Source organism: Myxine glutinosa, chromosome 5, assembly GCF_964187855.1.
Source record: "Myxine glutinosa chromosome 5, kmMyxGlut1.1, whole genome shotgun sequence".
Lineage (NCBI taxonomy): Eukaryota > Metazoa > Chordata > Myxini > Myxiniformes > Myxinidae > Myxine > Myxine glutinosa.
Window position 1 is genome coordinate 196,392,450 of NC_136265.1, and position 12,948 is coordinate 196,405,397.

Here is a 12,948-nt window from a genome sequence, read left to right on the forward strand (position 1 = left end):
ACACACACACACACACACACACACACACACACACACACACACACACACACACACACTCGAACGGACATAGATACACACAAAAAAACCACACAATACATAGATGCACACACACACACACACGGACATAGATACACACACACTCACGCAGACATAGACACATAAACACACACTCACACGGACATAGACACATACATACACACACACGGGTGCTCACACTCACACATGGACACACACTCACACATGGACACACACACACACACATGGACAAACTCATACATGGACACACACTCACACATGGACACACATTCACACATGGACACACACTCACTCATGGACACACTCACACATGGACACACTCACACATGGACACTCATGGACACACACACATGGACACACTCACACGTGGACACACTCACACGTGGACACACACTCACACGTGGACACACACACACATGGACACACACTCACTCATGGACACGCACTCACACATGGACACACACTCACACATGGACACACACTCACACATGGACACACACTCACACATGGACACACACTCACACATGGACACACACTCACACATGGACACACTCACTCATGGATACACTCACACATGGACACAGTCACTCATGGAAACACTCACTGATGGAAACACTCACACATGGACAGTCACACATGGACACACACTCACTCATGGGAAACAGTCACACATGGACACAGTCACACATGGACACAGTCACACATGGACACACTCATACATGGACACACTCATACATGGACACACTCATACATGGACACAGTCACACATGGACACACACACATGGACACACAACACTCACATGCCTGCACGGACACATACACACACGGAAATGCTCATTCACACGGACACACTCATTGACACGGACACACTCATTCACACGGACACGCTCATTCACACGGACACTCATTCACACGGACACACTCATTCACACACCGCACTCACACTGATTTACAAACTGTTCACATCTCTTCCCAGTTATTCTGATTATTAGTAAAGGTAACAATTGATGACGTTTCCCTTTTTCATCATCATGATGTCATCGGCATTTATGACGTCATACTGCTACTATCACATCGAACAATGAAGCCTTGTCGGAGCAGTTGTCGACTGGAGAGGAAGAGTTTCACCTTTTCCCTTTTTTCTCCATTACGATCCTTTTCTTTGCGGCACAAGGTGTGCGCTCAAAACTGTTCCCCATGCACACCTTCCTGTGACCCGAGGAAGGACGAAACCGAAGAGTGTTGCGATTCGTCCTCCAACGTCCCCTCTCTTTTCCCCCTTTTTCCTGCCAAATGGTCACGTGCGATTCGTCCTCCACCGTCCCCTCTCTTTTCCCCCTTTTCCCTGCCAAATGGTCACGTGCGAGGTCCTCCACCGTCTCCTCTGTTTTCCCCCTTTTTCCTGCCAAATGGTCACGTGCGATTCGTCCTCCACCGTCCCCTCTCTTTTCCCCCTTTTCCCTGCCAAATGGTCACGTGCGAGGTCCTCCACCGCCCCCTCTCTTTCCCCCCTTTCCCTGCCAAATGGTCACGTGCGAGGTCATCCACCGTCTCCTCTGTTTTCCCCCTTTTTCCTGCCAAATGATCACGTGCGACGTGCTCCACCGTCCCCTCTTTTCCTCCTTTTTCCTGCCAAATGGTCACGTGCGAGGTCCTCCACCGTCCCCTTTCTCCTGCCGAATGGTCACGTGCGAGGTCCTCCACCGTCAACTCTCTTTTCCCCCTTTTCCCGGCCAAATGGTCACGTGCGAGGTCCTCCACCGTCCCCTCTCTTCTCCCCCTTTTCCCTGCCAAATGGTCACGTGCGAGGTCCTCCACCGTCCCCTTTCCCCCTTTTCCCTGCCAAATGGTCACGTGCGAGGTCCTCCACCGTCCCCTCTCTTTTCCCCCTTTTCCCTGCCAAATGGTCACGTGCAAGGTCCTCCACCGTCCACTCTCTTTTCCCTCTTTTCCCTGCCAAATGGTCACGTGCGAGGTCCTCCACCGTCCCCTTTCCCCCTTTTTCCTGCCAAATAGTCACGTGCGAGGTCCTCCATCGTCCCCTTTCCCCCCTTTTCCTGCCAAATAGTCACGTGCGAGGTCCTCCACCGTCTCCTCTCTTTTCCCCCTTTCCCCTGCCAAATGGTCACGTGCGAGGTCCTCCCCGTCCCCTTTCCCCCTTTTTCCTGCCAAATAGTCACGTGCGAGGTCCTCCACCGTCTCCTCTCTTTTCCCCCTTTCCCCTGCCAAATGGTCACGTGCGAGGTCCTCCCCGTCCCCTTTCCCCCTTTTTCCTGCCAAATAGTCACGTGCGAGGTCCTCCACCGTCTCCTCTTTTCCCCCTTTCCCCTGCCAAATGGTCACGTGCAAGGTCCTCCGAGGACCCTCCGGAGCTTGTTAAAGTTTCAGGGTCTCCCCGGTGAGGTCGAAAGGGCGTCAGGACGCGCAGCAAAAGATGTCAGCGCAATCGTCCCGATGTCAGCGCAATCGTCCCGGATCCTGGAGGGAGCGGGAAAGCCTCGGGAAGAGTGCAAAGTTCACCTCCCGATCGTGTGCTCTTCACGGCATGGAGCAGGTAAACGACACGGGGAACGTGCGAGTGCTGCAAACCCGTCGCCATTGTGTCCAGGTAACTGTGCGGGACTTCATGTGTTTCACCTTTTGGATGCGTCGTCAATGAAGGACGCTCGAATTGTTTGGGAATTTTGTGCTTCACCTGGAGCCGAATATCCCAATAAATCAGCGCTTTCGGGAAGACGAGAAAATAAAGGACTCGAGAACAACCGTTAAGAGCGCATCTTGGAACTGTGATAATAATAAATTAAAATATAATAATAATAATAATAATAATAGTTCAACAACGATTGTGATATTTTTCCTTTAAGGAATATTGCAAGACTAAGGTTGGTCGGTAATGGTGATTATTCGCCTCTTTCTCTCCCATTCGAGTCTCGCTGGTTTTTCCTTTTTCACGTAATTCTCTGGAATCTTATGGAATGATTTCTAAAGAGAAACAAAATGTCAAATCTGCCGCGACTCAAACAACGACCAATGTCGCTGGACCCGTGATGAATGGTCGAGCGGAGGCGGAAACACTCGCTGCGCCCTCGGCCCGGTCTCCGCCACCTGCACCCACCGTGTACCTGCAGCTACCGTGTACCTGCTCCACCGACGACGCTGTTCGACAACGACGAATATCGCACCACGACGACCACAAAAAAAAACGTTTTCTCCATTACGTTGTTTCGTTAAACGTCGCACGATCCGTTAGCTCAACGACCCTCTGATTGGACCCTCCATCGTGCGCTCCGGACACAGCACCACGTCCTTGCGAACCGAACACGGACCGTGTGTGTCACTTAGCCCCGACGATGCGTCGCGTGACAACACTAAGTCTAATGGCGGATCCCAAATAACCAGGTAATTACATTCGAGAGTAGAAATCTCGTGCCTTGGTCAGGATGTCGGTAATTACACCTGACGTGCCGCGAATTGTTTACTACTTCGGTATTAACGTGCAATTGCACGCACACGCACGCACCCACACACATACACACGCACACGCACGCACCCACACACACCCACGCACACACACATATATGCACACACACCCACACACATACACACGCACACACACATACGCTCACACACATATACGCACACACACGCACCCACATACACACGCGCGCACACACACACACATACATGCACACACATGCACGCACACACATGCACAGGCTCACACACATATACGCACACACACACGCACCCACACACACCCACAAACATACACACGCACACACACACACGCACACACATGCACACGCTCACACATTTATACGCACACACACACACACACACGCACGCACACACACACACACACACACACACACACACACACACACACACACACGCACGCACACACACACACACACACGCTCACACACATATACGCACACACACACGCACCCACACACATGCTCACACACATATACGCACACGAACACGCACACACACATATATGCACACACACACACACACGCACACACACACACACACACACGCACACACACACACACATATCCACACACACGAACACACACACATATACGCACACGAACACACACACACACACACACACACACACACACACGAACACACACAAACACACACACACACACACACGAACACACACACACACACACACACACACACACACACACACACACACACACACACACACACACACACACACTCAGCACAGGTTGGCGGAAACGTAACACCGAGAATGCTCAACAAACAGGACTCGATGAGTACGTGACGACCTGTTAAAGCGAAGACGTGTCAACAACTATGACGACCAACGTGCAAGTTCTTCGACAAATTGTCTAAAAACATTCAGTAATTTAATCTGTTAATAATAATATAATATATGGTCTGACATCACAATTGTACATGACGTCATACTCATGTATACCTTTATAAAACCGCCATTTTTAGTCTGATAAAGGGGGGAAAGGTGAAAATAAATAAATATATTTATATTCGTTGTTCCTTTCCTCGTTATATTGTAAATATAATGATTATTATATGATTTTGGTTTGACAACTGTGCTGATTGTACAATTCACGGATTATTTGTAATCATCGGGAGAGAAACAATTACTAATGATGAATAATTATTGTACATCGTGGTTGTTCATTTAATCAATGAATATATAACACTTTTACATAAAGACTAAACTCCTCGAATGTGGCACTAATTGCTGTCACGTGGTCACCATATATTCGATTACGTCATTAAGTTTATGTCGTCACGCGTTTCATAAAACAGCTCGTAAAGTTACTCGCCGATAAACCGATAAATTCGCAAAAGGAACGAACGAACGAACGAACGAACGAACGAACGAACGAAAGCACGAACGAACGACAATGACGCCAATCCAAAGTTGAGGGACATCGTCGATCGAATTACTTCGTTTACACGTCATTTATCCTCAAGATTCCTAATTTCCGTTAAAACGTGAAGTTCACCAAACACGTGTCCACGGAGTGTTGAACGCGAACAAATGCAGAGCCGGCTCGAGAACGTTACGTCAAACGTTTACACATGTCGTCACGGGCAGGTTCGTGGACGGAGGACCGCTCGACTCGGACACGGGTCTATGGACAGACACCTTCCGATGGTTAAACGTGGAACGTTTACGCTTTACGGTAACAGCTCGACCGCGGGTCTTTCAGCACAACCTACTTCACCAATTAACCCCGCCCACCTTTGCTCCACGCCCCGCCCACCTTTGCTCCACGCCCCGCCCACCTTTGCTCCACGCCCCGCCCCTCCTCCCTCGCTCCCCTCCCCTCCCCGCTCCTCCTCCCTCGCTCTCCACGCCACCCAAGGTGGGTCGCTATTCCAAGCCGCTCATTTATCACTGTCTGCAGATAATGATGGCCGCCCTAGTTTCCTATTGATGTTTATAATTGCATTATCGCGAAGCGTCCGATCGATGCCGTGGATCTTGCAAAGCTTCGGGGCCTTTTCTCGATGGTCGAGCCGGGTTAGGGTTCCCTGCAGCGACCTCGAGGAGTTGTATTTATACCTTATTCGGACAAATATACAGAGACACGGACAAATATACAAGAACACTGGGACGAATACAAAGGGAGAATACACAGGGACAAATACAACGGGACATATATACAAGCACACAAGGACAAATACAACGGGACAAATATACAAGCACACAAGGACAAATACAACGGGACAAATATACAAGCACACAAGGACAAATACAACGGGACATATATACAAGCACACAAGGACAAATACAACGGGACAAATATACAAGCACACAAGGACAAATACAACGGGACATATATACAAGCACACAAGGACAAATACAACGGGACATATATACAAGCACACAAGGACAAATACAACGGGACAAATATACAAGCACACAAGGACAAATACAACGGGACAAATATACAAGAACACTGGGACGAATACAAAGGGAGAATACACAGGGACAAATACAACGGGACATATATACAAGCACACAAGGACAAATACAACGGGACATATATACAAGCACACAAGGACAAATACAACGGGACATATATACAAGCACACAAGGACAAATACAACGGGACAAATATACAAGAACACTGGGACGAATACAAAGGGAGAATACACAGGGACAAATACAACGGGACATATATACAAGCACACAAGGACAAATACAACGGGACATAGATACAAGAACACTGGGACGAATACAAAAGAACAAATGCAAAGGGAGAATACACAGGGGCAAATAAAAAGACAAATACAAACGGAGAAATATACAGGGGCAAATACAAAGGGACAAATACACAGGGACAACTACGAAGGGACAAATAAAGGGACAAATACAAAGGGAGAATACACATGGACAAATATAGAGACAAATACAAACGGAGAAATATACAGGGACAAATACAAAGAGACAAATACAAAGGGACAAATACACAGGGACAAATACAAACGGAGAAATACACAGGGACAAATACACAGGGACAAATACACAGGGACAAATACACAGGGACAAATACACAGGGACAAATACAAAGAGACAAATACAAAGACAAATACAAAGGGACAATACACAGGGACGAATACAAAGAGACAAATACAAACGGAGAAATATACAGGGGCAAATACAAAGGGACAAATACACAGGGACAACTACAAAGGGACAAATACAAAAGAGACAAATACAAAGGGAGAATACACAGGGACAAACACATAGAGACAAATACAAACGGAGAAATATACAGGGACAAATACAAAGAGACAAATACACAGGGACAAATACACAGGGACAAATACAAACGGAGAAATATACAGGGACAAATACACAGGGACAAATACAAAGAGGCAAATACAAAGAGACAAATACAAAGGGACAAATACACAGGGACAAATATACAGGGACAAATATACAGGGACAAATATACAGGGACAGTGAAGAATATACAAGAACACAGATACACAAGGACTCTGGGACAAATCTACTGGGACTCTGGGACAAATGTACTGGGACTCTGGGACAAATATACTGGGACAAATATACTGGGACTCTGGGACAAATATACTGGGACTCTGGGACAAATATACTGGGACTCTGGGACAAATATACTGGGACTCTGGGACAAATATACTGGGACTCTGGGACAAATATACTGGGACTCTGGGACAAATATACTGGGACTCTGGGACAAATATACTGGGACTCTGGGACAAATATACTGGGACTCTGGGACAAATATATTGGGACTCTGGGACAAATATACTGGAACTCTGGGACAAATATACTGGGACTCTGGGACAAATATACTGGGACTCTGGGACAAATTTACTGGGACTCTGGGACAGATATACTGGGACTCTGGGACAAATATACTGGGACTCTGGGACAAATACACAGGGAATCTGGGACAAATATACAGGAACTTTGGGACAATTTTACAGGGATTCTGGGAAAATTACACAGGGACTCTCGGACAAATACACAGGGACTCTCGGACAAATACACAGGGACTCTCGGACAAATACACAGGGACTCTCGGACAAATACACGGACTCTCGGACAAATACACAGGGACTCTCGGACAAATACACAGGGACTCTCGGACAAATACACAGGGACTCTGGGACAAATATATAGTTACTTTGGGGCAATTATATAGGGATTCTGGCACAATTATACAGGGACTCTGGGACAAATATACTGGGACTCTGACAAATATACTGGGATTCTGGGAAAAATATACAGGGATTCTGGGAAAAATATACAGGGATTCTGGGACACATATACAGGGACTCTGACAAATATACAGGGACTCTGACAAATATACAGGGACTCTGGGACAAATATACAGGGATTCTGGGACAAATATACAGGGACTCTGGGACAAATATACAGGGACTCTGGGACAAATATACAGGGACTCTGACAAATATACAGGGACTCTGACAAATATACAGGGACTCTGACAAATATACAGGGACTCTGACAAATATACAGGGAGTCACGGACAATTATACTGGGACTCTGACAAATATACTGGGATTCTGGGACAAATATACAGGGATTCTGGGACAAATATAGAGGGAGTCACGGACAATTATTATACTGGGACTTTGACAAATATACTGGGATTCTGGGACAAATATACAGGGACTCTGACAAATATACAGGGACTCTGACAAATATACAGGGACTCTGACAAATATACAGGGACTCTGGGACAAATATAGAGGGATTCTGGGACAGATATACAGGGACTCTGACAAATATACAGGGAGTCACGGACAATTATACTGGGACTCTGACAAATATACTGGGATTCTGGGACAAATATACAGGGATTCTGGGACAAATATACAGGGAGTCACGGACAATTATTATACTGGGACTTTGACAAATATACTGGGATTCTGGGACAAATATACAGGGACTCTGACAAATATACAGGGACTCTGACAAATATACAGGGACTCTGGGACAAATATACAGGGATTCTGGGACAAATATACCAGGATTCGGGGAGAAATATACTGGGACTCTGGGACAAATATACAGGGACTCTGGGACAAATATACAGGGACTCTGGGACAATTATGCAGGGATTCTGGGACAAATATACAGGGAGTTGAGGACAATTATACAGGGAGTTGAGGACAATTATACAGGGATTCTGGGACAAATACAAAGGGACACAGATTCACTGAATTTTCAAACACACGTTCGCTGAGTCACGATGCGATCCTGTAACCTCTACCTGTGGCTGGTTCATGGTTGTACATCCTGTGTGAATATCGTGAGAATCAGGTGGAATACTTAGGTCTGTATTTTCAGGTACTTCGGGGGAAAGGTGTGCAAATGGTGACAATCATGCACGAGCCTCGAACGCGCTGCCAGGGAGTTGGGAGGAGGGTGGCAGGGGAGGGCGTGGCTCCACGGACATAGGGGGGCGTGGCTCAATTACACTCACGTGGTGAATTTCAGTTACTTCCTTTGTACAGCTTGCAGGTATTTCATGAACATTCTCCGACTGTGAGCATCCTTTACCTGCACGGAGATTTACGGTCATACCCAGAAGCCGGACAAGTAATCAAGAGTTCTCACGTGACCTAATTAACGTTTCGAACAATTCCCCCGGCCGGAATTTAATGGTGGTGACGTCATCCGAAACCTGACCTGCGTTTCACGACAAACGTCTCGTGTTGGAGCATTCGAGCGCGATTACGTCATCGGGCAAACCCAAAACGAGGGAAACCTGACGGTGATGTTACGTCATCAAGGTACTCTCGTCATGTTATGAAAGATTTGCACCAATTGCTTCTGAGACCCGACCAGGTGTGAGGGGACGAAATATATATATATATACGGTTTACCTTCCAAACGGTTCCCAGGATTCCGTTAAACGAATTTAATTGATACGAGAAGATGAAAAATACAAAACAAATTATTTTCTCTTATTAGACAAAAGGTGAACAATTGCCTCAATAAATGGTGGCGATGTGCAGGTGGTGCGGAAGAGCGACGCACCTGATTCAAGGTAAGGTGGAGATGAAAATACGCTCCGGGAGGTTTTTTAAAACGTGATTTTAATCAAACTAATTCAGAGCTCGAGGTTAATCGAACTTCCAGACTTTTATCGACTGGATCCGGCACAGGAGGCAAATGTTTCCCCTGAAGGAGGACGGTCGCCTATCTGCCTAATTAGACGAACACCGGCCTGCCAAGTCCCATTTACAGAGGCTCGTCCGCTCACCGGGAAAGACCCCTCAGCCCGACGGACTGGGCCACCGAGCAAGACCCCTCAGCCCGACGGATTGGCCACCGAGCAAGACCCCTCAGCCTGACTCACCGGGCAAGACCCCTCGGTTTGACGGACTGGCTCACCGGACAAGACCCCTCAGCCCGACTGACTGGGCCACCGAGCAAGACCGCTCAGCCTGACGGACTGGCTCATCGAGCAAGCCTTCAGCCTCACCGAGCAAGACCCCTTGGCTTGACGGACTGGCTCACCGGGCAAGACCCCTCGGACTGACTCACCGGGCAAGACCCCTCGGTTTGACGGACTGGCTCACCGGACAAGACCCCTCAGCTTGACAGACTGGCTCACCGGACAAGACCCCTCAGATTGACGGACTGGCTCACCGGACAAGACCCCTCAGATTGACGGACTGGCTCACCGGACAAGACCCCTCAGCTTGACGGACTGGCTCACCGGACAAGACCCCTCAGCTTGACGGACTGGCTCACCGGACAAGACCCCTCAGCTTGACGGACTGGCTCACCGGACAAAACCCCTCAGCTTGACGGACTGGCTCACCGGACAAGACCCCTCAGCTTGACGGACTGGCTCACCGGACAAGACCCCTCAACTTGACGGACTGGCTCACCGGGCAAGACCCCTCGGTTTGACGGACTGGCTCACCGGACAAGACCCCTCAGCTTAACGGACTGGCTCACCGGACAAGACGCCTCAGCTTGACGGACTGGCTTACCGGACAAGACCCCTCGGCTTGACGGGCTGGCTCACCGGACAAGACCCCTCAGCTTGACGGACTGGCTCACCGAGCAAGAATCCTCGGCCTAACAGGCGTGGCTCACAAGGGGAGGCTCCTCTGCCTACATCAGGGCCGTCTCTCATGTGAGAAGGTGCTCCTCACGTGATCCAAGGGACACCCGAGTTTTGAATCCCCACAATCCAATGTCCATCAGCTGTTAGGCGAAAAACCAAGCATGAATGCTGGCTCCAAATGGTGCATATCAATCCATAAACCGCCATCGTGTGTGAGAATCCCGCCATCGGAGCACGGGAAGAGCCGCAAACAAGCCATTTATAAGGTCGCAGCACCTGCAGCACCCAGTCACGGACAAGCTCACGGTGCCGTGTCTGAGGTACTGGCTCGTTTACTTAATACGTCGGAAGTTTGTCGAGTTCATCTAATGCTGACCTTCCAAAGCTGTATATTACACACTCCATATGGAGAAAAACCTTACATTATAGATAGATAAGGGTTCGGTGCACCTGCGTCTCTTTTGTTTACAAGTTCACTATTCATTGTTCACATTTAAAACACCAAATGTCTCCTCTTCAGTCCTCATCCCGGAACCAAGACAAGTTAAAACCATAAACAAGTACAGATGCATTCAAAGTACACGGCCCCCATGCCAAATAATTAAATATCCTCCGGCGCCCGGCAATACCGCAGTGCAGCTCATAGAGGCTGCATTGGGAGGGAGAGGTGGACACTAATTGATTGATTAATTGCATAATTAAAATCAAAAAAAGATCGTCATAAAATATTTTCTTAATCAATTGCCTAATAGCATACCTAAACCACTTGTGGTTCATCTGAAGATGTATCTTTTAGAAATTTAATTAAAGAAGTAATTAGTAAAAAATTAAATAAGTAATTGATTAATCAATAAATAATTAATCGATTAAATGATTAACCGATAAATCAAAAATATCCTTTATAGCCACATCACTTGGTCATTGTCGTGTCCAAATAGCGTCCGAGCTCAAAAGGTGCCTGAGATATTGCCCAGATGAGAAAGAAAATAAATAAATGATTAATAATGAAAATAAATAAACAAGAAGACGTCATGCGGAGCACGAAACTTGCAAAATACGCCCCCCCCCCCTCCCCAAGAAAAAAAATTCCATTCATACAGCAAATTGTCCATTTCATCAAGATTAAAATTGACAATCTTGATCAAAGCTCGGGTCAATAGGAGGAAAATTGACGATTTTTCAGATGAAAATTATGATTTTGGAAGGTTGACCCTGAGTTGACCTTTGACCTTTTGACCTCAAATAGTTGGCGTCCCTATTTAGTGACCATGTGCAAATGCTGTTCAATTTTCAAGTCAATGGGATGAAAATTGACGGTTTTTTTTTCAGATAAAAAGTGATGATTTTGGAAGTTTGACCTTCAGTTGACCTTTGACCTTTTGACCTAAAAATAGTATGTATCCCAATTTAGTGACTCGATATGCAAATGCTGTTCAATCTTCATGTCAATCGGTTGAGAATTGATGGCTTTTTAGATGAAAATTGATGATTTAAAAAATTTGACCTTGAGGTGACATTTGACCTTTTGACCTCAAAAATAGTATGTTTCCCAATTTAGTGACTTGATATACAAATGCTATTCAATTTTCAAGTCAATCGGCTTTAAAATGGCGATTTTAGAAATTTGACCTCCAGATGACCGTTGACCTTTGACCTCAAAATCAATAGGCTTCGCAATTGGGACGACTTATACAACTTGGTGAAGTTTCGTGACGATTGGTTTAGAATTGTGACCTGTAGGCCGGTGACAAACAGACAGACAAACAGACAGAACCACAAACGGAACCGACCAATATACTTGCAAAATCTTCGATTTTGCAAGTAATAATAATCATAAAAAAATTAAATAACAAGTAAAGATACATTCAAAGTACATAGCCCCCATGCCAAATAATTAAATATCCTACAGCGCGGCAGAACACCTTACCCCACGCAGTCTTCAGAAACAAGGACATTGGCGGAGTCTGTGAGCGGCAAATTTGATTGGACGAAATGCCGTAATATTTTGTCCGAGTGCTGCTAAACAGAAGGGTTTTGAAAGTGTCACTAAGGCTATTCGAGTTTCACAGTATTCAGGTTTATAATTCAATTGAAATAAAATTGGAATTTTAAGAGTTGTAGAAAGAAAAAAATTCAGACGTTTACCGCCATTTATGCAGAGTCTTATACACCACCTTATCTAACATTTACATTAGTTCTGCGTGCCTCTTGTTTGTGCCCTTTATGACGTCCTTAAAAACTAAGTTTCTTGTTGTACACCGCACCTTTCCTATGCCATCTCCAGGCATTGCAAATCGTC